Genomic DNA, 24,675 nt, shown 5'->3' on the forward strand with positions numbered 1-24,675 from the left:
TTGTATCCAGTCAGCTAACCTATGCCTCTTTAGAGGACAGTTTAAGCCGTTCACATTAATGGAGAATATTGATAAGTCTGGTGAAGTTTTGGGTATTGAGTTTTTCAAAAGTCCAGTGGGCATTTTTAATCCTTTTACCAGCGTGGAAATTGGAGTTTGATCTGAAGTTTCTGAGTGAGTTTACTTTTGTGGTGTAGGATTGGGTTGGTCATTATGGAGGATAGGTCTGAGAATATCCTGAAGAGCTGGTTTGGTTATGGCAAATTTCTTCAACATATGAATGTCATTAAGGTATTTAATTTCTCCATCATAAATCAAACTCAGTTTAGCTGGATACAAGATCTGGGGTTGAAAGTTATTTTGCTTTAGGAGGTTAAAAGTTGGTGACCACCCTCTTCTGGCTTGAAAAGTTTCAGCGGAGAGATCTGCAGTCATTCTAATATTCTTCCCTTTGAAGGTAATGGTTTTCTTTCTCCTGGCAGCTTTGAGGATTTTCTCCTTCATATTAACTTTAGTGAAGTTAATTATGATATGCCTGGGGGATGTCTTATTGGGGTTGAGTCGTGCTGGGGTTCTGAAGCTGTCCGCTATCTGAATTTCAGAATCTCTAGGCATGTCTGGAAAATTCTCTTTCATAATTTCATGCAGAAGGGCCTCTGTGCCCAGTGGCCACTTCATCTGTTTCTGGAACTCCAATGATTCGGATATTCGCCTTCTTCGAATTATCCCAGAGCTCTTGGAGAGAATGATCCATTTTTGCTCTCCATTTCTCTTCCTCTTTGAGAGTTTGGGAGCGTTCAAAGGCTTTATCTTCGATGTGAGAAATCCTTTCTTCTGCTTGCTCCATTCTGTTGCTGAGGGATTCTACTGTATTTTTCATATCTTTGAGGGTTGCAAATTCTTGCTTCAGTGTGTCTGAGTCTTTGGTGGTTTTGTCTTTAAATTCGTTAAATTCTTTAGACAACTTTAGAATTTCTCCTCGAATTCCTAATTCCACTTTGTTAATCTTGTCTGCAATCCAAATTCTGAATTCGATTTCTGACATCTCAGCCAGTTGTTTATAAATAGGATCTTCAATTACATCTGCCATATCTTTCCTTGTGGGGGGTTGATCTATTCTGGTTATTCATGTTACCAGAGTTTTTCCACTGATTCCGCCCCATGGTTGTTTTACTCCCTTTGATTTTTTTCCCCAGGCTTTGTTGAGGGCCTGTACAGTGTTGTGGCCTGAGAAACTGGGGCCCTGTCTGGTATGGTGGGGCTAAGTGGTTCTGTCTTGTTTTCAGTTGGTTTCTATTCCACCCTAGTGAAACAGATACTCTGGATTGAAGTCTCAGCTGTGGAGAAATATCAGCAATTAAGTCACCCCACCCCCACTGGCAAACAATTGGAAAAGAAAAATAAAACCTTCCTACCACCATGTACCCAGGGCACCACCTGATTTGTCCTCAGGTGATTGGTTCAGTTCAAAAAGTCCAAATCAATTGTCTCAGTCTGCACCTGTCTCGGGTGAGAGAGTTTAAGAGGTCTCTGGGAACTGGATCACAGGGGTCTGGTGACTACTCTGGTGTGGCTTGCTCCAGTGCTGTGTGAAGTCAGGAGAAGCCACCCAGCCAATAGATCAGTCTGGGAAGGTTGCTGCCTCCTTCCCCACATTGCACCCCTGTCACACCCAGTCACTGATAGCCCTGCAGTTGGCTGACCCAGTTGCCTGTAGTGAATCGGTACTCCAGGAGTTTGCACCTGCCTGAATCACAAGGAAGTCTGCCAGGCCGCTGCGCTCTGCCTCTCTCTAGCAGGAGGAGGTGAGGCCTAACAACCTCGGGTGCTTGATGAAGGTTGGGGGGTTTTCACTCAGGTCCCGTCTCGCCCCTGATTAATGTTACTGACAGAACAGAACAGAACAGCTCTGTGGTTCCCCTGCAGAAGAGAAGCTGAATTGAGTTCCAAATCAGCTTGTCTTTGCTCTTGTATTGTCTATAGACTGACGATCCCCTGAGGGCCAGGTGCGTCTTAGGTTTAGTAAAGCAGACCTCTGGGTCAGCCCCGCCCTGGGAGTTTCCCCAGTTTGCAAGTTGGAGTTGCCTCAGGCAAATCCTATACTCAGAGTCTCTGGTTGCCCAGGGAGACAGGGGGTGTGGCTTCAGAATATTCGGTAGTGAGCCATATTGCTAGCAAAAGAGGGCTGCTGTTTTATGGCTCAGGCAACCGCTGCTCCGGTGTAGCTCCCTTCTGGCCAACCGTTCTCTCTCTACTCCCGTACCCCAGAGTCTGCACCGACTGGCTGCAGCCCAGCACTGTCTACACCCCTCCAGCAATCGCCCAAGAGTCTGGACCCCTGGGGGACAGGCCTCCAGACCTTGGAGCGAGAGCAGAGGGGAGCGCTGGGAGCCTGGGGTCGCGGGCAGAGAACACACACAGCTTTACACAGTTTTATGCCTGGCCGTATTGTCACCAAAAGACGGCTGTCGCACTGTGCCTCAGGGAACTGCCACTCCCGTGAGGTCCCCTCTCCACCGACCTGGACTGGCCTCCAGACCTCAGGGTGAGTGAAGGGGAGCGCTGGGAGCTTAGAATTCCAGGTAGAGACTATATACAGTTTATACAGTTTTATGCCTGGCAGGAGGACGCCGTGGCACCTTAGTAGGGGAGGAAGGTCCAGTTTTTAGAGGGCCTCTCCCATGGAGTGTAGTGGGAGGACCTTTGAACTCTGCCCGGTTGTTTGTGGGGCACTCTGAGCCGTTCTCATGGGGGAGGGGACTCCCGTCCGCTTGGTGATGGATTTTGTACCTTTTGTTTGTATCCTTGTGGTCGCAGCTTGCCTCAGCGGGGTTGACGTGCGTTCTTCAACCTTTTCTCTTAGTGCAGCTCAAATCCACCAGGTTACTTGCTGAATTTTTGTCCTTTGACTCTCCTACTGGACGGGAGCCTCTGTAGAAAGCTGGCTTCAGTCAGCCATCTTGTCTCCTCCCTCCTTGGCAATTTTGAATGACAGTTCCGTGAACAGTTTCACATAGCTTCCAATGGCACTTTTAGGTTGCTGACATTGTCTTGCTGCTTATGAGAACTAGAGCCTTGCGGGAGCAGGTGGAATCTCTCCTGCTGTCCTATCTTGAGATATCCACAAAGACAGGCGCACGTTGGAGATTAGACTGTCCACCTCACAACTGAGACAGACACACACCTCCTCTGCCCTCCCTTGGCATCAGGTGGCAGTGGTTGCTAAGCAACCAGGTTATCTGCATTCTTCTGGCCACACAGCAGATATGGAAGACAGGTCTGTAACTCCTATTTGGAGGGTCCAACTGTGCGATACCCCAGAGGTATAGAACTTTAATTTTGTTGCTGCTACCAGCTCTGACCCTCCTCTGTGACCTGAGGGCCTCTTTATTTTGGAGATGTGGGTCTGCCATGTGAGACTGGAAAGGACAGTCTAAATTGATGAAATGATTTTAGATCTAAGGTTCAATAAAACTAAACCTTAACCTTTTAGGCAAAGAAGTCTCCTATCTTGATATTCATTTGTATGTAAAAACCCTTTAAGGGGCAGTTGATTATTTTGCTTTGCATTAGGGAGCTCAGAAAATTATATTTATTCTCAAGGTCAAGAAGGTTCTGTGCTCATCTCTGATTCTCAGTGGGAACCATGAGTTCAAAAGTCAGTGTTGTCCCTGTAATTACTCTAAAAGCGCCATTGTGGATCTATAAGGGCTAGGTTCTCGTGGCCAGGTTCAGTCTTTTATTGTAAATTGTTAATAAAAGTACTAAAATGTCTCCACCGCAGGCCACGTATCATGCTGCAGGGAAACCAAAGTATTGACTAGTGTAAGATGGCTCCTGCCTTTTAAAGAACTTATAATTATTGTTGGGAATGGGGGTGGGATAGACATTGTAGCACAGAGGTTCCCAGACATTCTCCATTCAGGGAACCCTTAGCATCCCAGAGATTTTTTTTCACAGTGCCCCTAGGTCAAAAGAAAGACTTAGCAAGTCCCTCTAAGAAGTTATTAGGTCCAAATAACTTAATAAATATTTGTGTCCTAACAGGTTAGCAAGTGCTTGAAAAAAAAAAAAACTCAGAAATTAAGAGTAAAAATATTTTTATTTCCTTCTTAAATATTATCACAATGACCCACAATGATGTTAAAAGATAATCTTTGGGATACTAATATTTTAAAGGGTTTGTTTGAATATTCAGCTAGTCATTCATTGGGCAGCTCCAGACCACATGGGATTCAGCACTCCATGCCCTAGGGATATGACGATGTTGACAGAAGCAAGTTAAAGAAAGTATTTGATTGGTTAAAGTGGAAGGTTACAGTTATAGGTTAGTTAGTGATTTCTGATTTCTGATAGGTTGGGTGTAAGTTTCATTTTACTGTTTACATTGAATGGGGTTTTGATTTGTGTACATAGGGACCCAAGGTCCTGTGGCTATGGTAGCTACCTTAGCCTAATAGCTTTCCAATTAATTATTTTAACAATAGGATATATGTGTCTGTTAGGCACTGCACAAATTCTCAAACTTGGTATCAAATGAAATGCTGCCTACTTTGATTTTTGGGGTATGTTTATTTTAATCGCAGCTGCTGCTAAAAACTCAGCTTCACAGAGACAGGCTGTCACTGAAAGGATGTAGTGGAACCCAGTCTTGAAACTGTGAACCTCCTCCAGTGAGCTACAGTGTCCAGTGGATGTAGAGTACCAGGATGTTTTCCCTCAAAGATTTAAAATACCCTGCAGTGAACGTGTGAGTTCCCTTGGGGACCCCTGGACACCTTGGGTGTTGAGCTGTTAGTCAGGGAACCATGGTTCCTAAGCGCAGAAACTAGTCGTGGGAAATACAAGATCAGGCAGAGACCTGGGGGGCTTGCTCTCCTTTCTTCTCCTGTAGTCCATCATAAGTGTTGGGATTAAATGAATGTTTACATGAAAATGCATCATCACAACCTGATTCCTTTGCAGTCACATCTGACCATCTACCAATTGCATTTAATATTGCAATGAATATTACCTAATTATGGTAACATGTTACCTGATTATGGCCTGATTATGTGGGGTTGGATTGTGGCTCAGCCTCATTCTAGGGTGTGAATTTGAGCCTTCACTCTTGAGGGTTCGACTTCATCGTATGCATCAGGAAGGACAATAACCTCCTCAGGTTATTGGGAGGATTCAGTAAAATCATTCACGCAGAGCACTTTGCAGGGTGGTAGTAAATGCCTCAGTCAGTAAGTGTGAGTTGTTTTATTATTCTTACTCCAAGGTGGATTTGGAGTGTCATTGTGATTGGGCATGACAAGCCTGTCTCAGAGGTGGTGCTGGGGAGAGGAGTGCAAGGACGAGGGAAGGGGACTCTGCAAACCACCCTGGGCCTCCATCCTTATTCTGTGTCTCTGGCACTTTCAGGGCATCTGCCATGTCTAAGACATTACCTACTAACCCTAGTTACAGGGTAGCTGGTGATTTCTAAGAGGTTGGGTGTAAGTTTCATTTACACCCAGTCTGACGTGTGACTGACTGTCTCAGAGTCACAAACCAGACTTGTCCCAGTGCTATACCCTGATAGATCCCTTTCCTGGGATCAGTGAGAATCCTTTCCATATGGAAGACTCCTCAGGATGTGCAAGGAAAGAATTTTAGCCCACTGAGACTCTTTTCCCAAAGCCAGGAGCCTTTATCACCTGCATCCTGGCCTGTATTGCCTGTATCCTTTTTAAGGGCCTTACGGTATTGAATGGAAGAGAAAGTGCTGGAACTTAACCCTTCGCCCATATCCTCATTTGGTAAAGTGGAGACTGCTGCCACCTGACATTGCCAAGCAGGCCATGGGCTTTCTGGCTTCTGAATGAGTGTTGCTGGGGCTGGCCCAGACCCAGGTATGCCCAGTTTTCTGGGAGCTCCTGTCAACTAGGTTTCTGCCTTTAAAAACAGTTAGCATTGTTTGCATCTTGTTGCAAAAGAAAACAAAGCACCAGGACTTCCCTAGTCAGCATCTGGGGCAGTATGACTGGTCTCCACCCCAGCGAGCAGTTTGTCAGCCTTAGCATTGGATGGCTGGGCTTGCTAAAATCCTCCTCTCATTTGGCTCAGGCTGTTGGCATCTGGTCCTGGGGTGAAACACTAAGCACCGTCCCTTGGAGAGAGGAGGTTGCAGGATGGAAGAAATCTGCTAGCTTCTGTGCTGCAGGAGGGAGGCTGGGTTTTCTGGAGTCAAGTGCTTTGTAGACACCTTTCCCACTCCCACCCCTTAATCTTACCTCCTTGGGCATTTCTGAGTTCTGAGCTCTGTTGACAGGATGCAGTTTCCCAGTGACCCTGGGCCCAGTGAGGATGGTAGCACAGACCTACCGAAATATCAGCTGCAACTCAGGCTTTGTAATTCAGAAAGAGGGGTTTTAACCTGCAGCCTCTCATAGCTCGCTGAGCTTTAATTATTTAGGTGCCCGGCTCAGTGCTCAGGCGACCTCTGCCCTGCATTTATCTCTCGTGCTGCCCCAGACAGCTCATAATGCCAACAGAAGTCTGCCAGGGTGCGTGTGGCCTAGAGAGCACTTGTCATCTGTGAAGGTGGTCCTGTCGGCACCACATCAGGATGCGCACCGAAGCAGAATTAGGGTCACAGCTCTGCATTTGGTTCTTCCTCGTGAGAGCATCTAGTTTTCAGCCCACTGCACCTGTGCTGCTGCAGCTCCGTTTCTCAGTTTTATTTGCTACTGCATCTTGGCAATGACTTTGTTCTTACAGTAGGCTGATTTCCTTTTCGGCATTACTCAGTTCATATTCTCAGCAGTCTTACAAAGCTGGCAGGCCAGATAGGCCCATTTCATAGATGGTGTTTCTGTACACGGAATCAAGGTAGACCTAGAATCCACATAGATTTGGGGTCGGTACGTTCCTTGCCCCGTGCTGTCATGCGTTGACCTCTCTGCCTCCGACTTGGTTTGAATTCTTGCCCCTGTCTGATCTATGTGGTTACTATTTGGTTCCGCTACTGATTGCAGCAGCCATGTCTGAGCACTTGTCATGGGTGAGGCCTGTGCCTCGATGTTCCTTCATCCTCAAAGCAGGGATCATTATTCCAATTTTATAGATAAGGGGACAGAGCTGCCTTGGCATAGAATGGCTAGCATCACACAGTTCGCAAATGTTGGAGTCACAACTTCAATCCATTTCCCCCGACCTCCAGTTCACTCCTCTTACTGATACATCATGCTGGATCTCAGGCTGCTTTATTAATCTGTGCTCTGTGGTTCCTCTATACCCAAATCGATTGTTTTCAGAAAGGAGTCCAGCAAACTTGGAAACCTGTTGGACTCAAGAGTCATCGTCACTGCTAACAACAGAAACTATCTGTCTGATTTTAGCACAGTGGAACATTTTGAAAGGACATTAGCTCCTCACAGAAGTGTCTGAGAGGCTGGGGAAGTAGGCTTGGAAAACAAGAAGAACAAAGAAAGTTTTGCTTGGAGCTAGAGCAACGGTCCAGATCACAACCGGGAACCCACCTGGCATGGACAGACTCGGTTGCTTGTGACGGTGCTGGCTCCCGTGATAGGCACTGTCATCTCCTCACTGCCACCACAGCCCTAGAAACGACATACTGCTACCCCACTGCCAGCATGGATCTTCCCTCCCCCATCCTGGTGTGCCAGGCCCTGGTGGTATTCCTGGTTGACAAACCTGGGTGAGTGCCCATGCCTTGCTGCAAAGTCTGCTGGTTTGGCTTCCACACTGGGAAGTAGCTTGCTTCCCACCGAGACTCTTGAGTGCAGAATTTCACAGCATGGCAAGGAGGTTCAAAAGCGGGCTGTCTCCTCCCCCCGCAATTACACATCTCATAAAACACCCAATTATTGCACAGTAGTTACTTGTCAATTTCTGGCATCACCAGCTCCCACCCATCCCCAGATGTTGGCCCAGACCAAGTGGAGATGCTATAGGTGAAAGTGCTCTCACCACTTGGAGCTGTTTGCCTCCTGGCTAGTGGTGGTGATGGTGGGGTGTTCATTGGCTGTGGTTTGGTCACAGCAGCAGCAGACAGGGTTCTCAGGGCTGATTGTTTCCTTCTGCTTCTGGCCGAAGTATAAGGATATGCAGTTTCTTCTGAGGAAACATGGAGCATTGGGCTATTTTCTTTTCTTGGGCAGGTTTTGGCCACACCAAGGTGTGCATTCCTGGACTACACAAAGTGGTATCGGCATGGCCCTGTGGTGGCTCCCCTGGCCCTGTGGTGGCTCTCCTGGCACCCTTCTTTCATTTATGGAGGGGAGCATGTGGCAAGTCCATTGCTGCCTGGTGCCTTTGGCCAAGGGAGTGGCCACCCATGCACTGGAGGCGGGGGGCGTTGCAGGGCTTCTTTTATGCAACTCTGGGGGCCCTGCCAGCAACCATCACAGAGATTGGTTTCCCTAGCCCCTCTCCTTCCCGATCATAATCTTTCAGTTGTCCTGGCTGGTTCACTGCTATGGGTGTGGAGCAGCCCAGGGGATGTCTAGAAGGACGGCCACAGTGCTGTCCTGTGCCGAGCCTCTGGCTCTTCTTGCTTTCCAGCTCTTCTCCTTTTGCCCTCACTCCATTGCCAACCCAAGTCACCTCTCTCTTTCTCTCTTTTTTTGTTGCAGTTGTTGTTTTAGCTGGCCCAGACCGGGTTCGAACCCGCCAGCCTCAGTACATATGGCCAGTGCCCTACCCACTGAGCTACAGGCGCTGCCCTATTCACTTCTCAACACAATTCTGGAGCCTAGGGGTGGGGCCCGAAGGGGTTGGTGTTTGCTTTTATTCATGCACCTGGTAGCTGTAAGGCCCAGTCATTTGGTCCTGCTCATTCCGCTCATAGCCATTCTCTTGATGGAGAGTGGAAAACATTGTGCTTTGGGATCACAGAACTGAAACTGCAGCCTGGACCCGCCACATATCTCTGATTTCGAGCAATTATAATCTCTAAGCCTCAGTTCCCCATTCTCTACGAATGGGATGATGGAGCCAGGGTGGTGCCTAGTGAGGCCATGGGACGCCCGGCTGCCAGGTGAAGACATCCCACTGGAGTGCCTCTGTCCTTCCTTGTGCTGTTTGCTGCCCCCAGAGACTGAGGCCCCCACCCTGCCCTGCACCTGTTCCTGTGACTCCTGCCTATAGAGAGCCCAGAGCTGGGGACAGTCTTCTTGGCAACAAGGAGACTAATCGTAGTTTTAAAAAGCTCTGGAGTACCTCACTGAGTCTATCTTTCTGATAGAGTAAAAGCTGAAAGAACACAGAAACAAAGGTTCCGAGGAATGTAGACACCTGTCTAAGGCACTTCATACTGGGCGAACATGTGGACACCTCTCTGTGGGGGTTTCTAGACTCCCAGGCAGGCAAAGCAAATGAGTAGGCAGCATTCAAAGAGGACCTTCCCCGCTAGTGTTATTCCTGTGATGAGTTCTACTGCAAAAAGAGGATCCTCGGGTGGATCTAATATAGTCACAGGAGCTCTTTAAAGGCAGAAAGTTCTCTGTCTCTAGCTGGTAATAAAAGAGGAACTCAGAGAAACTCCCAAGTGTGAGAAGGATTCACCTTCCACAGGCTATCGCTGGCTTGCTGATGGCAGGGCTCCTGGCAAGAATGTGGGCTTCTTTCGAAGCTAGGCAGCAAGGAGGTAGGGACCTCAGTCCTACAGCTGAGAGGAGACAAACTAGGCCTCTGCCCTGAATGAGCCTGGAAGCAGATTCTTCCCCAGAGCAGCGTCAGGAAACCCTCATCAGGAAACCCAACTGAGCCCACCTGGACTTGCGATCGAGCGAACTGAAAGATAGTAAATGGGTATTGTGTTCAGCTGACTTTGTGGTGGTTTGGTACAGAAGCAATACAGAACTAATATGGTGCAGCAGGGTAATGGGGACAGGCGAGGCCTGTGTATCCTGGAGACACATGTACATCTAACCATGGAAGCCACCAGATAGCTACCGCAGATTGTTGCTGAGCAGGAGGTGCTGGAGAACAAACCCAATATTTCTGGAACTTGCCATTTTTAAAGAAAGATGAGACCAAAAGCTTACACTGAAATATGCTGGTTTTCAAAAAAAAACCAGGTCCTTGTGATCCCCTCACTAAAGTGTAATGCCCCTTGAATGGGGAGCATCTGCCTTTATTTGTATTTTTTTACTGTTGCCTGGTTTAAAGTCTGTTGTCTTTCATAATGTCCTATGTACACACAGGGAAGAGAACATTTCTCTTGAAAGCACTGACTTCATCAACAAGGAGGAACTTAGGACTTCTGGGGACCCATATGGGGTTCTGGTTGACGATGGGAGACTCTGACCCTTTGGGATGGGTGATGGGGATTCACTAACGAAGAGAAAATGTAGAGTTCTTTACTTTTCAACAGCCAAACTGACCGCCACTCTACACCTGCATCCTGCTAGGTGGGGAAGGAATGGAGTCGGAGTCCAGTGATCTCACTCAGCCCTATCTTTTTGTTTTCTAATAGGTAGCTTAGTCTCTTGCACGACTCTGGTGGCCCAATGGCTCAGCGTTCTGGCTTTTGCCCTCCTTCACTCCAGAAGGTGGCTACTTCTAGGAGGAAAGTGTGGCTTAGCTGACTCTGGGGCTTTCCTTGGATCTGGTGGTGGCCTCAGAATCCTGGCTTGTCCATGTGTGGAATGGGGGTACCGACTCTTAGAGTGGCTGCTCACAGAATAGTAACCATTGAGGCACAGTGGATGTCACTTGGCTATTTAGTACCAACATAGCAGGACTCAACTGCTGGAGCTCATAGTCCTGGCTGTCCCTGACCACAGTCACCACTACATCCGACCCCAGGCCTCTGTTCTCCCAAGGACCCCTCACCACCTTCCCACCCCCTAACGCTCCCACTGTATGGCCACATGGGAAGCTGGTCCCAGTCTGGAATGCCTCTGGCTCCTGCATACCTGCCTGCTGTTTCTTAACCTCCACCCTCTCCCCTTTTGGCCTCTCCTGGGATGGAAGTAACAAGTTTTCTTTTCTCTCCTGGGGAATGCCAAGGCTGGAGGCACTCACTAAATGACTTCCTGACATCATACCTTCATGCTCAACTTCAGCCTCAAATACACGTATAAGCCATAGTGATGGAGCCATGTGGATTTACTAATAAAGAAGCTGATACTGGAAAGTGTTTCGGGAGCAAATCCCTGTTACAGATGTGACGGGCTCAATCACTAGGGATCCTAAAGCACATGAAGCAATCAGAGAAAATTCAAGTACTGATGGGCTCCTGTGCAAAGGGAAGGCTCGGACAACAGGACTCAGTTGTGGGGAAGGTCGACAAAAAGGCTGCTGGGATAGGGGCTGGCCTTATGGGTGGGTGATGCAGGAAAGCACTTGAACATCTAATTTAGTCAAGACCAAGTCTCATCACTATCAGCCACGCTGACTTTCTTTCTTTGGCTGTGACCTGCTTTCAGAGCCCACTGGTGGCACCAGGGGCCTTGACAAAGGAGCTGAATTTGGATCACCCTGACCCATTTCCACCTCAAGTTTGAAATTAGGATGGAAACTTAATCAAGGTGCTCTGGGACTTCAGATGTCACCCAGCAGAGCATTGGGCCCCCCTGACCTGGTTTCTGATGCTCAGTACAGTCAGATACATGATTCTCCTTGGAGCCCTCCTTTTGTTGTGTGCTGCACAGGTGTGTGCGTTGGCACAAGTCACCAGCAAGAATGGGTCTGTGTATCTCTGGGTTACATGGGTGCAAAGAATAACCTAGCCAGCTTTAAGACCCAAGGGGGGCCAGAAAGCAGGATGAGTGCACAAGTTAGGACTAGGCTGGCTCTGAAGCCAGATGTGAAGTTTCAGATGTGAACTCTACAACTCACTGAGTCATGGAACCATGGGCAAGTTGCTTACCCTCTCAGAGGCTCAGTTTCCAAATCTGTAAGATGAATATTAGTACCTGCCTCATAGAGATGTATGGACTCAAACATGCATGTAAATCACTCACCCTCTTCTGGCCGAAAGTCAGGGGTTAATAAATGTCTGTGGTTGCTAGTTTGAATTATGCCATTATTATTATGAACAGATCAGACTAGTCTTGAGTTGGGAAGTTGTATTTATGTCAAGCAGTCTCATGGAGATTGATGATCAGGGATGTAATCTCTCCAAAGGGGCTCACTTATTAATTTATATGCAGGTAGGCCAGAAGGCAGAGAGAAACTTAGATAAGTCACCCTGACAGTACTGCTACTTCTCTTGCACTTTCTGAACTGAAAAAAAAAAAAAAAAATGTGTGTGTGTGTGTTGAGGGAGTAGAGTGGAGATTAGCTGAAAGAAAAATAAGGAAAGAAATAGAGATGGACTAAATGGAATATTGCAGTAAGTGACAAGTGATTAAATGTCACATGTCCCAGGGTGCAGGAATGGAGCAATCATATGCAGCCCTGTCTGTTCATATATTTAGTTCTGTTGACACCAGAGATTTGTCTTTGATCTGCCTTTCCCCGACCCCTGCCATCCTTACTCTAAAGTCCAGTTCTGCCTAATCATTTTTGCAATGTAGATGCTTTTAAGAGTCTAATGAACCTCTTCCTCAGAAAATTGTACATCAGGATATATACACATAATTTTTTTGTCAATATTGCACTTTTAGCATTTTCTCAGATCCCAGATTAAAACACTCTTGTCTTAGATGATTTCTTAAACCCTGTGTAAATGTCTGAATGATGAATAGGCAAACTCCTATGCATATTTCAGAATTGGGCTCACATGTCCCCAGTCCAGCATAGCTTTCTTCTATGTCCAGACCCAGCTGGGTCTTCTTCATGCTTTTGTTGTTCTTCCCTCTTCCAGATGTGTACCCCAATGATTACTCATTCCTGATTGGTCTCCTCTGCTAGGCTGTGAGCTCTTGTTCATCTCTCCTTATTTATTTCTGGTCCCAGTGCCTAGCACAGAAGTGTTGAAGGAACAGAGTATAAGTAAAGGTAATGAGTTCCTGCTTGAAATGCAAAGAAAGCCTTCACTACCTTCTGCCAATAGACGAAAAAATAGGAAGCTGTATCCTGACAATCTGCTGGGACAGCTGCAGGCCAGCCTGTAGGACCAGAAGATAAGGGGCCGTCAACACAAGTGGAATGATTGGGTGGAACCAGTGGGAAAGTAGCACTGGCCTCAAAGATTTCTACGATGATTAGATAAGGGAGGTGTAATTGGAAATGTGCTGGCAGGGAGGGATGCTTTGAAGTTCCAGGCTGATTATGTTAGGGAATGGCCCTGTGGTCTTTTGGGTGGCTGGATGGCCATCATCCTCTAGGTACCCAGGATAACTTCCTTGACCAAGGAGGGCACCAGCTCTGTGAGACAGCAGAGAGCATCTGTCTTTGCCCAGAGGTGTGAATGGGAAGCACTTGCCCAGCCAGGCTTCTGGGAGGCATCATGTGGATTGAGTACTGGCCCCCCACAAGAGCCCTGTCTCTGCCAATGGTAAAGACATATGACTGCAGACTCAGCCACAGCTTGGAGACTCTGAGCTTGGCGGGTAGGGAGTGGCAGGGCAGGGAGTGGCCTCCTGAAGTTGGCTTGAGGAGGATTGGAAACCCCTTCCCTATAGAATGAAAGGCTTGTGAGGACCATATTTTGGCTTAGTTGCAGAGAACACATGCAGCAGGCTTTGGAGGAAGCCAATTTTCCATTTCCCCATGACGGATCTCAGGAGGGCAGTAAAGTTCCTTCTGAAATTAGTTAACTTAAAAGCTCTTGACAAAGAATAGGCACACTGCCTTGCATGTAGCACTTTCACTCTCCCCTTTCCAGCTGTTTCCCACAGATCTCATTTTGCCCCCAGCTTCAGTTTCTAGGCATAGATAGGAAGATCTACTATTCCAGGGACAGGTAGCTTAACTTTATTTGCTGCTAAGGGGTTCTTGTCTTAAAAAATTAAATTGGTTCAGGGGCAGCGCCTGTGGCTCAGAGAAGTAGGGCGCTGGCCCCATATGCTGGAGGTGGCGGGTTCAAGCCCAGCCCCGGCCAAAAACTGCAAAAAAAAAAAATTAAATTGGTTCAAGCGTGGAACAATCCAAGATGGCAGCCGAGTAACAGCTTCCCTGCAGCAGGGCACTGTGAGTCTGGGGAGATAAGACTCCAGGCATCTTTGGCTGGTTGGATCTGCCTATAATCATCCCTTTGAGGATACAGGGAGTCAGCAAGGGACTTTTGGACCCCAAGAGGAGGACAAAAACAGTGGAAAACTGGCAAGTGGTTGCGTGTGTTCAATTGACCTAATCCCACTGGCACCATAATGTACAAGCAGCAGTGAGACTGCAAACCGGAAAGGCCTTACCTGTGAACTGTTTCGGTGTTTTTGGACTTGACACTCAGTTGAACTGCCTTGGGGAGAGCTTGAGCAGGAGTGCGGAGAACTTTGGGCATTGTCTAGGGCCCCAGACTGAGCCGCTGAGCCAGATGGAGCTAATAGTATTCAGCTATGGGCCACAGGGAGCCATTGTGAGAGAACTGCCCAGGCGCCACCTGGATCTCCATAAGAGCTGCGCTTTGACCCCTGACTCGCAACCCATGCCCGCTGGGCCTCTGCATGCCCTGACCAGGAACTGCGGGAGCCGTGCAACCCTGCATCCTCCCTCCTGTACCCTCCCTGCCTGCACACCGGCCCACTCGTCTGGCCAGGGACTCTGGTAGCTGCGTGCCCTCCGGAGCCTTCCCTGCCTCTGCGCAGAGCCCTTCTCCTGGCCAGAGACTGCTGGAGCCTTGGGCTCTCTGTGCCAAAGTCACTGGGTGCCAGGCAATCCCAGAACCGTGCGCACCACCTCCCGCCCAGTTGCTGGATCCGGGTGTGTCACACTCCGGAGCTGCTTCCACAACCAGAACTCCCTGGCTGGGGCAGCCCCAGAGGAACTACACAGGGTCACTCCCTACAAAGATCCAGCAACAATAGAGTGATCCTGCTGGGGTCTAATCTTGGAGAGAAACCTCCCCAACTCTGAGGACAGCCAGAGGCAACAGTGAAAAACAGTCATGAGGCGAAATCAACAGAAAAACTCTGGCAATATGAATAATCAGAGTAGATCAACTCCCCCAAGAATCAATGGGGTAGACACAGCACAAGAGCCCATGTACAAACAAATAGCTCAGATGTAAGAAATCGAATTCAGAATCTGGATTGCAAATAAGATCGAATTAGAATTGCAAGCAGTAACCCAAAAGATATCTCAAGAATTCAACGACCAAATGACTAAAGATTTTGACACATTGAGACAAGAAGTTGCAGCCCTCAAAGATCTGAGAAACACATTAGAATCCCTTAGTAACAGAATGGAGCAAGCAGAAGAAAGGATTTCTGACATTGAAGACAAAGCTTTCGAACACTCCCAAACTCTCAAAGGGGAAGAGAAATGGAGAGCAAAAACAGATCACTGTCTCAGAGAGCTCTGGGATAATTCGAACAAAACCAATATTTGTTTTATAGGGTTCCCTGAAAGCAATGAAGTGGCTTCACAAGGCATAGAGTCTCTTCTCCATGAGATTATGAAGGAGAACTTTTCAGACATGCCAAGAGACTCCGAAATTCAGATAGCAGACAGTTTCAGAACTCCAGCACGACTCAACCCAAATAAGACATTCCCCCAGACACATCATAATCAATTTCACTAAAGTTAATATGAAGGAGAAAATTCTGAAAGCAGCCAGACGAAAGAAAACCATCACCTACAAGTGCAAGAATATTAGAATAACTGCAGATCTCTCTGCTGAAACCTTTCAAGCTAGAAGAGGATGGTCATCGACTTTTAATCTCCTAAAACAAAATAACTTTCAACCCAGGATCCTGTACCCAGCTAAACTGAGTTTCATTGATGATGGAGAAATTAAATACTTCAATGACATTCACATGTTGAAGAAATTTGCCATAACTAAACCAGCTGTCCAGGATATTCTCAGACCTATCCTCCATAAAGAACAGCGTAATCCTCCACCACAAAAGTAAACCCACCCAGAACATTTTGATCAAATTCCAACTTCCACAGTCACAAAAGGATTAAAAATGTCCACCAGACTCTTGAAAGGCTTATTAATATTCTCAATTAATGTGAATGGTTTAAATTGTCCTTAAAGAGGCACAGGTTGGCTGACTGGATACAAAACCTCAAGCCAGATATCTGCTGCATACAAGAATCGCATCTTACATTAAAAGACAAATATTGACTCCAGGTGAAGGGATGGACATCTATACTCCAGGCAAATGGAAAACAGAAAAAAGCAAGCATTGCATTCCTATTCGCAGATGCAATAGGCTTTAAACCAACCAAAATAAGGAAGGATAAGGATGGACACTTCATATTTGTTAAAGGTAATACTCAATATGATGAGATTTCAATTATTAATATTTATGCACCCAACCAGAATGCACCTCAATTGATAAGAGAAACTCTTAACAGACATGAGCAACTTGATTTCCTCCAGTTTCATAGTAGTTGGAGATTTTTTTTTTTTTTATTGTTGGGGATTCATTGAGGGTACAATAAGGTAGTTGGAGATTTTAACACCCCTTTAGCAGTGCTGGATAGATCCTCCAAAAAGACGCTAAGCAAAGAAATTTTAGATTTAAACTTAACCATTCAACATCTGAACTTAACACACATCTACAGAACATTTCATCCAAAAAAAAAAAAAAAAAACTGAATACACATTCTTCTCATCAGCCCACAGAACATACTCCAAAATTGACCACATCCTAGGCCACAAGTCTAACCTCAGCAAATTTAAAAAAATAGAAATTATTCTTTGCATCTTCTCAGATCATCATGGAATAAAAGTTGAACTCAATAACAACAGGAACCTACACACCCATACAAAAACATGCGAGCTAAACAACCTTATGATGAAGGATAGATGGGTTATAGATGAGATTAAGAAGGAAATCACCAAATTTTTGGAACAAAACAACAATCGAGCACGAATTACCAGAACCTCAGGGATACTGCAAAGTCAGTCCTAAGAGGGGAATTTATAGCACTGCAAGCCTTTCTCAAGAAAACTGAAAGAGAGGAAGTTAATAACTTAATGGGCCATCTCAAAGCAACTGGAGAAGGAAGAACACTCCAACCCCAAACCCAGAAGCAGAAGAAAAGAAATAACCAAAATTAGAGCAGAATTAAATGAAATTGAAAACAAAAGAATTATACAACAGAGCAATAAATTCAAAAGTTGTTGTTTTGAAAAGATCAATAAAATAGATAAACCTTTGGCCAACCTAACCAGGAAAAAAAGAGTAAAATCTCTAATTTCATCAATCAGAAATGGTAACGATGAAATAACAACAGATCCCTCAGAAATTCAAAAAATCCTTAACGAATACTACAAGAAACTCTACTCTCACAAATATGAAAATCTGAAAGAAATCAACCAATACCTGGAAGTACGCCTACCAAGACTTAGCCAGAAGGAAGTGGAAATGTTCAACAGGCCTATATCAAGTTCTGAAATAGCATCAACTATACAAAATCTCCCTAAAAAGAAAAGCCCAGGACCAGATGCTTTATGTCAGAATTCTACCAAACCTTTAAAGAAGAACTAGTACCTATATTACTAAACCTCTTCGAAAATATAGAAAAAGAAGGAATATTACCCAACACATTCTACAAAGCAAACATCACCTTGATCCCCAAACCAGGGAAAGACCCAACAAGAAAAGAAAATTATAGACCAATATCACTAATGAATATTGATGCTAAAATACTCAATAAGATCCTAACAAACAGAATCCAACAACACATCAAAAAAATTATACACCAGGACCAAGTGGGATTTATCCCAGGGTCTCAAGGCTGGTTCAATATACATAAATCTATAAATGTAATTCAGCACATAAACAAACTAAAAAATAAGGACCATATGATTCTTTCAATTGATGCAGAAAAAGCTTTTGATAACATCCAGCATCCCTTCATGATCAGAACACTTAAGAAAATTGGTATAGAAGGGACATTTCTTAATCCGATAGAGGCCATCTACAGCAAACCCACAGCCAATATCGTATTGAATGGAGTTAAACTGAAATCATTTCCACTCAGATCAGGAACCAGGCAAGGTTGCCCATTGTCTCCATTGCTCTTTAACATTGTAATGGAAGTTTTAGCCATTGTAATTAGGGAAGAAAAGGCGATCAAGGGTATTCACATAGGGTCAGAAGAGATCAAACTTTCACTGTTCGCAGATGATATGATCGTATATCTGGAAAACACTAGGGATTCTACTACAAAACTTTCAGAAGTGATCAAGGAATATAGCAATGTCTCAGGCTACAAAATCAACACCCATAAATCTGTAGCCTTTATATATACCAACAATAACCAAGCTGAAAAAACAGTCAAGGACTCTATTCCTTTCACAGTAGTGCCAAAGAAGATGAAATGCTTGGGAGTATACCTAACAAAGGATGTGAAAGATCTCTACCAAGAGAACTATGAAACTTTAAGAAAAGAAATAGCTGAAGATGCTAACAAATGGAAAAACATACCATGCTCATGGCTGGGAAGAATCAACATTGTTAAAATGTCTATACTACCCAAAGCAATATATAATTTTAATGCAATTCCTATTAAAGCTCCATTGTCATCTTTTAAAGATCTTGAAAAAATAATACTTCATTTTATATGGAATCAGAAAAAACCTCAAATAGCCAAAACATTACTGTGCAATAAAAAACAAAGCAGGAGGAATCACGCTACCAGACCTGAGACTATATTATAAATCAATAGTGATCAAAACAGTGTAGTACTGGCACAAAAACAGAGAAGTAGATGTCTGGAACAGAATAGAGAACCAAAAGATGAATCCAGCTACTTACCGTTATTTGATCTTTGACAAGCCAATTAAAAACATTCAGTGGGGAAAAGATTCCCTATTTAACAAATGGTGCTGGGTGAACTGGCTGGCAACCTGCAGAAGATTCAAGCAGGACCCACGCCTTTCACCATTAACTAAGATAGACTCTCACTGGATAAAAGAATTAAACTTAAGACATGAAACTATAAACATACTTGAAGAAAGTGCAGGGAAAACTCTTTAAGGAGTCAGCCTGGGTGAATATTTTATGAGGAGGACTCCCCAGGCAATTGAAGCAGTATCAAAAATACACTACTGGGACCTGATCAAACTAAAAAGCTTCTGCACAGCCAAGATCATAGTGAGTAAAGCAAGCAGACAGCCCTCAGAATGGGAGAAAGTATTTGCAGGTTATACCTCCGATAAAGGTCTAATAACCAGAATCCACAGAGAACTCAAACATGTTAGCAAGAAAAGAAATGTGATCCCATCTCAGGGTGGGCAAGGGACTTGAAGAGAAACTTCTCTAAAGAAGACAGATGCACGATCTACAAACACATGAAAAAAAGATCATCATCCTTAATCATCAGAGAAATTCAAATCAAAACTACTTTGAGATATCACCTAACCCCAGTAAGAGTAGCTCACATAACAAAATCCCCAAACCAGAGATGTTGGTGTGGATGTGGAGAAAAGGGTACACTCCTAAACTGTTGGTGGGAATGCACACTAATACGTTCCTTCCAGAAGGATGTTTGGAGAATACTTAGAGACCTAAAAATAGACCTGCCATTCAATCCTATAATTCCTTTACTAGGTTTATACCCAGAAGACCAAAAATCACAATATAACAAATACATCTATACCAGAATGTTTATTGCAGCCCAACTCACAATTGCTAAGTCATGGAAGAAGCCCAAGTGCCCATTGACCCACAAATGGACTAGTAAATTGTGGTACATGTATACCACGGAATATTATGCAGCCTTAAAGAAAGATGGAGATTTTACCTCTTTCATGTTTACATGGATGGAGCTGGAACATATTCTTCTTAGCTAAGTATCTCAGGAATGGAAGAAAAAGTATCCAATGTACTCAGCCCTACTATGAAGATAAATTATAGCTTTCACATGAAGGCTATAATCCAACCATAGCACAAGACTATGAGCAAAGGGCCAAGGAAGGGTAAGGGAGTAGGGAGGTTAGGGTGGAAGGAGGGCAATGGGTGGGGCCACACCTAAGGTGCATTTAGAATGGGTACAGGCAAAACTTACTAAAGGCAGAATACAAATGTCTACATACAATAACTAAGAAAATGCCATGAAGGCTACGTTGAACAGTTTGATGAGAATGTCTCAGATTGTATATTGAACCAGCACATTGTACCCCTTGATTACACTAATGTACACAGCTATGATTTAACAATTAAAAAAAAATTGGTTCAAGCCTAAAGGACCTTGAAAGCCCAAGATTTAGCTCTTTGTCCTCATGCAAAGGGGCGTGTGATCTATGCGAAGGTTGGTTCTGAAGACTTCCCCAGAAGACCAGGGCTAGTCCCCATGTGTTCTCTGCTAACTTCCACCCTCACTGTTATCACATTGACAAATGTGGCGACATTCCAACACATACCCTTCTGGGGGCAGGCAAAGAGCTGCTGGTAAGTGAGCTGAGTGTGGACGTGGAGACATGGCACAATGGCTCCCAGTCCCTGCCCACCACCCTGCATAGCCCCAAGTGCCCGGAAATCTCCTGCTCCCCCACCATCACTGCAAGCACCACAGGGCTCTGCCAAAACTCTCCCACCTCTTGGGGAACATTTGGGGCTTGGCAAAACACGTTTTCTCAGGCACTTCTTTTTTCCCTTCATTTTCCATTTTGCACTGCTTGTTTATCTGAGTGAAATGGAGGCCATATGTTTCAAGTTCCTTTGCTTAATTCTCTGCAGCATTATTTTCTCTCAGATTGTTTGACGTACCAATGGTTTTGATCTCTTGCCTGAAAAGGAGGGCACCACATTTTGCTCCAGCAGGACGTAAACCTGAAACCTAAAAAACACACATTTGGTGTGGTGCTGTGAAAGGTGTGTGGACTGAAGGTGGTATGGACAGCTCTCCTGTCCTCTCAGTAAAGTTCTCCAGCCGGGAGTGAGAAAGTACAGCCTGTCTCCTCTGTCTGTGCAGAGGAGACCAGGTGGGACTTTTCCTCTACTGGCTGAGGAAAGCCTCTGTAGGTTTCTCTGTTAGGACTTGGCCACGGCCTCTGCCTTTTCCTGGACCCCTCATTTTCCCTGGGAACATCCTTTCCTTCATATCAAAGAAACATTATCTGCACATGTTTGGGGAGGGGTGCAAGGATGCCCTACTTACTATTCCCTACACTAGATGAAGAGAGAGGACTTTTTTCTAAAGAGCTTGTTTCAGTGCTTTCTCTGGGGGTGGTGAGAAAGGCACCATACTGAGACAGCTGACCACGATGAAGACAGCAGAGGCCTTTGGAATTTGCTGGAAAGCCAGGCCCAAGGTCCAGGAAGGTTGGAGTAGCAGGTGTCTGCATACTTTATTTAGGAGGAATCCCAGCACATACAGAGTGGCATCTGACACACTCAGGCTGGTGACATGTGTCAGTCATACATTCAGACAATGCAAGTTCCCCTTACATTGCCTGTGGTCGGGGATGAGGGGGATGCTCTGTGCCACGACAATGCCCCACCCACCCACCCTCCGCCCACAAAGCCAGTGTCTGATAGTCATGGTTTGAAGTCTGCACTTAGAATTGTGTTCCTTTGGGCTAATACTTGTTGCAATACTTTTAAGAGGGCAGATTTGAGTGGGAGGAAATCTGAGAAAAGCAATCTGAGGAACTTGGGGGTTCCAGAGAGAGAGGGCAGCTTAGGGAAGATAGTCCAGAGCAGAGAGACAACAAACGCTTTCTCTTTTCACAAACATTGTTTGGGAAGGGTCTGCTGACTCTGCATTTTAGGTTCCTTTTAAAATTGGAAGCATCATCTTATTTTTAATGATATATCCTTATCTTACAATTTATAATAGAGGTGCTAAGACCTTAGAACCCGAGGGAGTCCATGCATGGGCTTCAGAATGTGGTGGGTTTTTGTGTGTCCATTTGAATTATGTGTTCTGGAGAGAGAGTCCACAGCTTTCACCATGAATCAAAGAGAGGTCTGGAGCAATTGGAGCAAGACCCAGCGATGCAGCCAGGTCTTTTGAGGTACATTATGTATTTGTTTTTTCAAAGAGAGAGTTGAGATCATAGTATGTTTATGAATGGAGGCCTTTTCATTTCACATTGCATCATAATTACTTTGCTTGCCATGGAAAAGTCTTTATAAACATCAATTTTCTATGGCTGCACAATATTCTATTATGTGGCTGTAATACAGTTTACATATCCAGTCTTCTGTTTGGCGTTTGCATTGTTCTCCACTTTTTGCTTTAATAAATAATGCAGTGAGAACCATCTTTGGGCAAGCAGCTGTGCTTGCATTTAAAATTATTTCTTTATGATAAATTCCTAGAAGTCTCTTTTGACTTCTAAAGATACTGTGTGTTAAGATGTTGCCAAGACCCATTTGTAAAGCATGGATGTTGCAGAAGACTGGGAAGAGAGGTGGGGGCAGGGAACAACACTGACCGGGGTCCTCCTGCACCCAGGGTATGCTGCCAGGTGCTGTGGGCATGAGGGATACTTAAGAAATTAGAAGACAACAGTCTTTATTCAGGAGGCCCCTACTGTATAATGTGGAACCACAACATACAGAAATAGCCTAAGGAAAGAGAGGCCTCTATCTCAGAACCCTAGGGAAACCATGCGCAAATTTCAGGCTGGAGTGGAATTGTGTGTCTGTTCATATTGCATTTTCTGGAGCTTTTATCAGAATCTTTTCTTCTGTAGTGCTGCAAAGAATTATCCATTCCATGATTGAGGTGTGTGTTGAGAGGGTGTGAATTGTTTTTTGCTACTTATATTTTTCCTTTTATTGTTTTATAGTTTTTGTGATAGCAAAAAATAAGGTAAACTTTTTTAAAGTGCCCTTAATATGACTGAGAAGGCTATACTAAGGAGATGGCAGTCAGAGGTCTTGGTTTGGGGGACTTTGACGTAGGATGTAACCGGAGCCTATACTCAACAGGTGTGAGGCAGATTTTGGCAGCATGTGTCACCTGTCCCTGCAGTGACCTACCAATCCGTTTACATATAAATCTGTTCCTGGCATCATGAACCCAATATCTATAAGATCATATTGTCAGAACATTGTGTTATGCAGGTGTGTGGCAGTTTTGGTGATACAAACCAATTGTTGCCTCATCCCTCTGCAAGAGGCCCAGTCCTCATCTAATTACTAAGAGTTAAAAGAGCTTCTTACTGCTATTTGCCGTCATGAGGGAGCCAGCCCAGCTTTGCCAATACGGAAAGGGCAGGGTGTGCTGTGGGCCTCCTATGAGGGCCCAGAAGTAGATGTGTACGTGGGAATCAACAGCCATTTTTCTTTTCTTCAATCTGCGCTAACCACTTCTGTCCTTTGGCTAGTAGTTCTTCCAGTGGAAAATGAGAGAGCCATGTCTGTGCACTCGTCCCCAGACTACATTTACAATTGTTAGACTTCCACAAAACCCTAGCTTAGCTCAGTGTGTTGTTACAGTTCCCAGATATTGTCATTGAGTGCCCATAGCCAAGACAAGTGGAACGCAGGGGTGTCTCATCACCCCGTTTCCCTTGGGGTCTCTCCCACGTCTATGGCTAGAGTGCCCAAGTGTCTTTTAGAGGGTCTGTGTGTTAGCATGACTCGACCACAGAGACTTGCCCCACTTGCCTTGACTAGGAGCTCCTCATGTTTTCCAGCCTAGCATCTGTTTTATCTGGCTTGCTAACAAATCTGTGTAATTCTTTTTTTTCCTTCCAGTTGGCTGTTTCTACGGATCCAGCTGAGTTGTTTTTCTTCCTCTCTGACTCTTGGCTCCTATGGATTAAATCCCTGTCTCATTCCCTGTCACTCTCCTTTCCTTTGATCCTTTGTTTTTTCCAGACCCAGAACCACTTAGTCTCCTAAAGGGCTCAGAGAGGCATCTTGGCCTCCCTGTAATTTATACAGCCATTATAGTCATCACATAAAACTAATTCTTCTGTGGCCTGAACTCCATTGGCCAAAAGCTACATACCCTCCTGAGGCAGATAGGGGTGGGAGGAAATAGGCATTGCCCGCCCCTCAGTTGAAGGCACTATCTGCTCTTTGTGGGAAGAAAAGAACATTAAACACATCTGTGATCACTGCCAGCTCTAATGCAGATTGCAAAATAAACAAGTAAGATACCACTCAAAGTACAATCCTGGAGGGGTGGGGAAGTGAGGGAGAAGACTGACAGCCAAGAGCTTAGACCTTCAAAGGGTATCATTAAGAAATTCTTCCGCACACTTAATCAGACTGGCCTTGGCTGGGGTTTCAGCTTAGGTATTCTGATTTTGTTTAGGTACAAGATACTACTTTCCTCTCTATATATGATATTTTTAATAATACATTTTTAATAAAAATAATACTTACAAAATGAAAGATATAAAATATTTTTTATATAAGGCAATTGTAACAAAATACATTTCACAGGTAAAAAGATATTGTATACTTTAATAGAACCATCTTCTATTTTATATTTAAGTAATATAAAAGCAAATCTATTTCTATACAAAGGTTATAGATTTATATAAAATAGGAAGTGAAACATCTTATACTTTCTTGACAAGTATTTTAAAATATTTGTAAAATATAGGTTAAATATCTTAAATCTTACTGTTTAAATCAATGCCAGTGGTTTAATATTAAACTAAGTATTCAACTTAAATATTTAAAGTAATTTTGAAATATACAGAATATA

General features: G+C 44.8%; 1 protein-coding gene across 2 annotated transcripts in view; it reads left to right on the forward strand.

Moving 5' to 3' along the window:
* Window positions 1–24,675, forward strand: part of GFOD1 (glucose-fructose oxidoreductase domain containing 1) — a 130,879-nt gene that overhangs the window by 99,577 nt on the left and 6,627 nt on the right. The gene's annotated exons all lie outside the window — the stretch shown is intronic.

The sequence above is a fragment of the Nycticebus coucang genome, chromosome 9 (assembly GCF_027406575.1).
Source record: "Nycticebus coucang isolate mNycCou1 chromosome 9, mNycCou1.pri, whole genome shotgun sequence".
NCBI classification, from domain to species: Eukaryota; Metazoa; Chordata; class Mammalia; order Primates; family Lorisidae; genus Nycticebus; species Nycticebus coucang.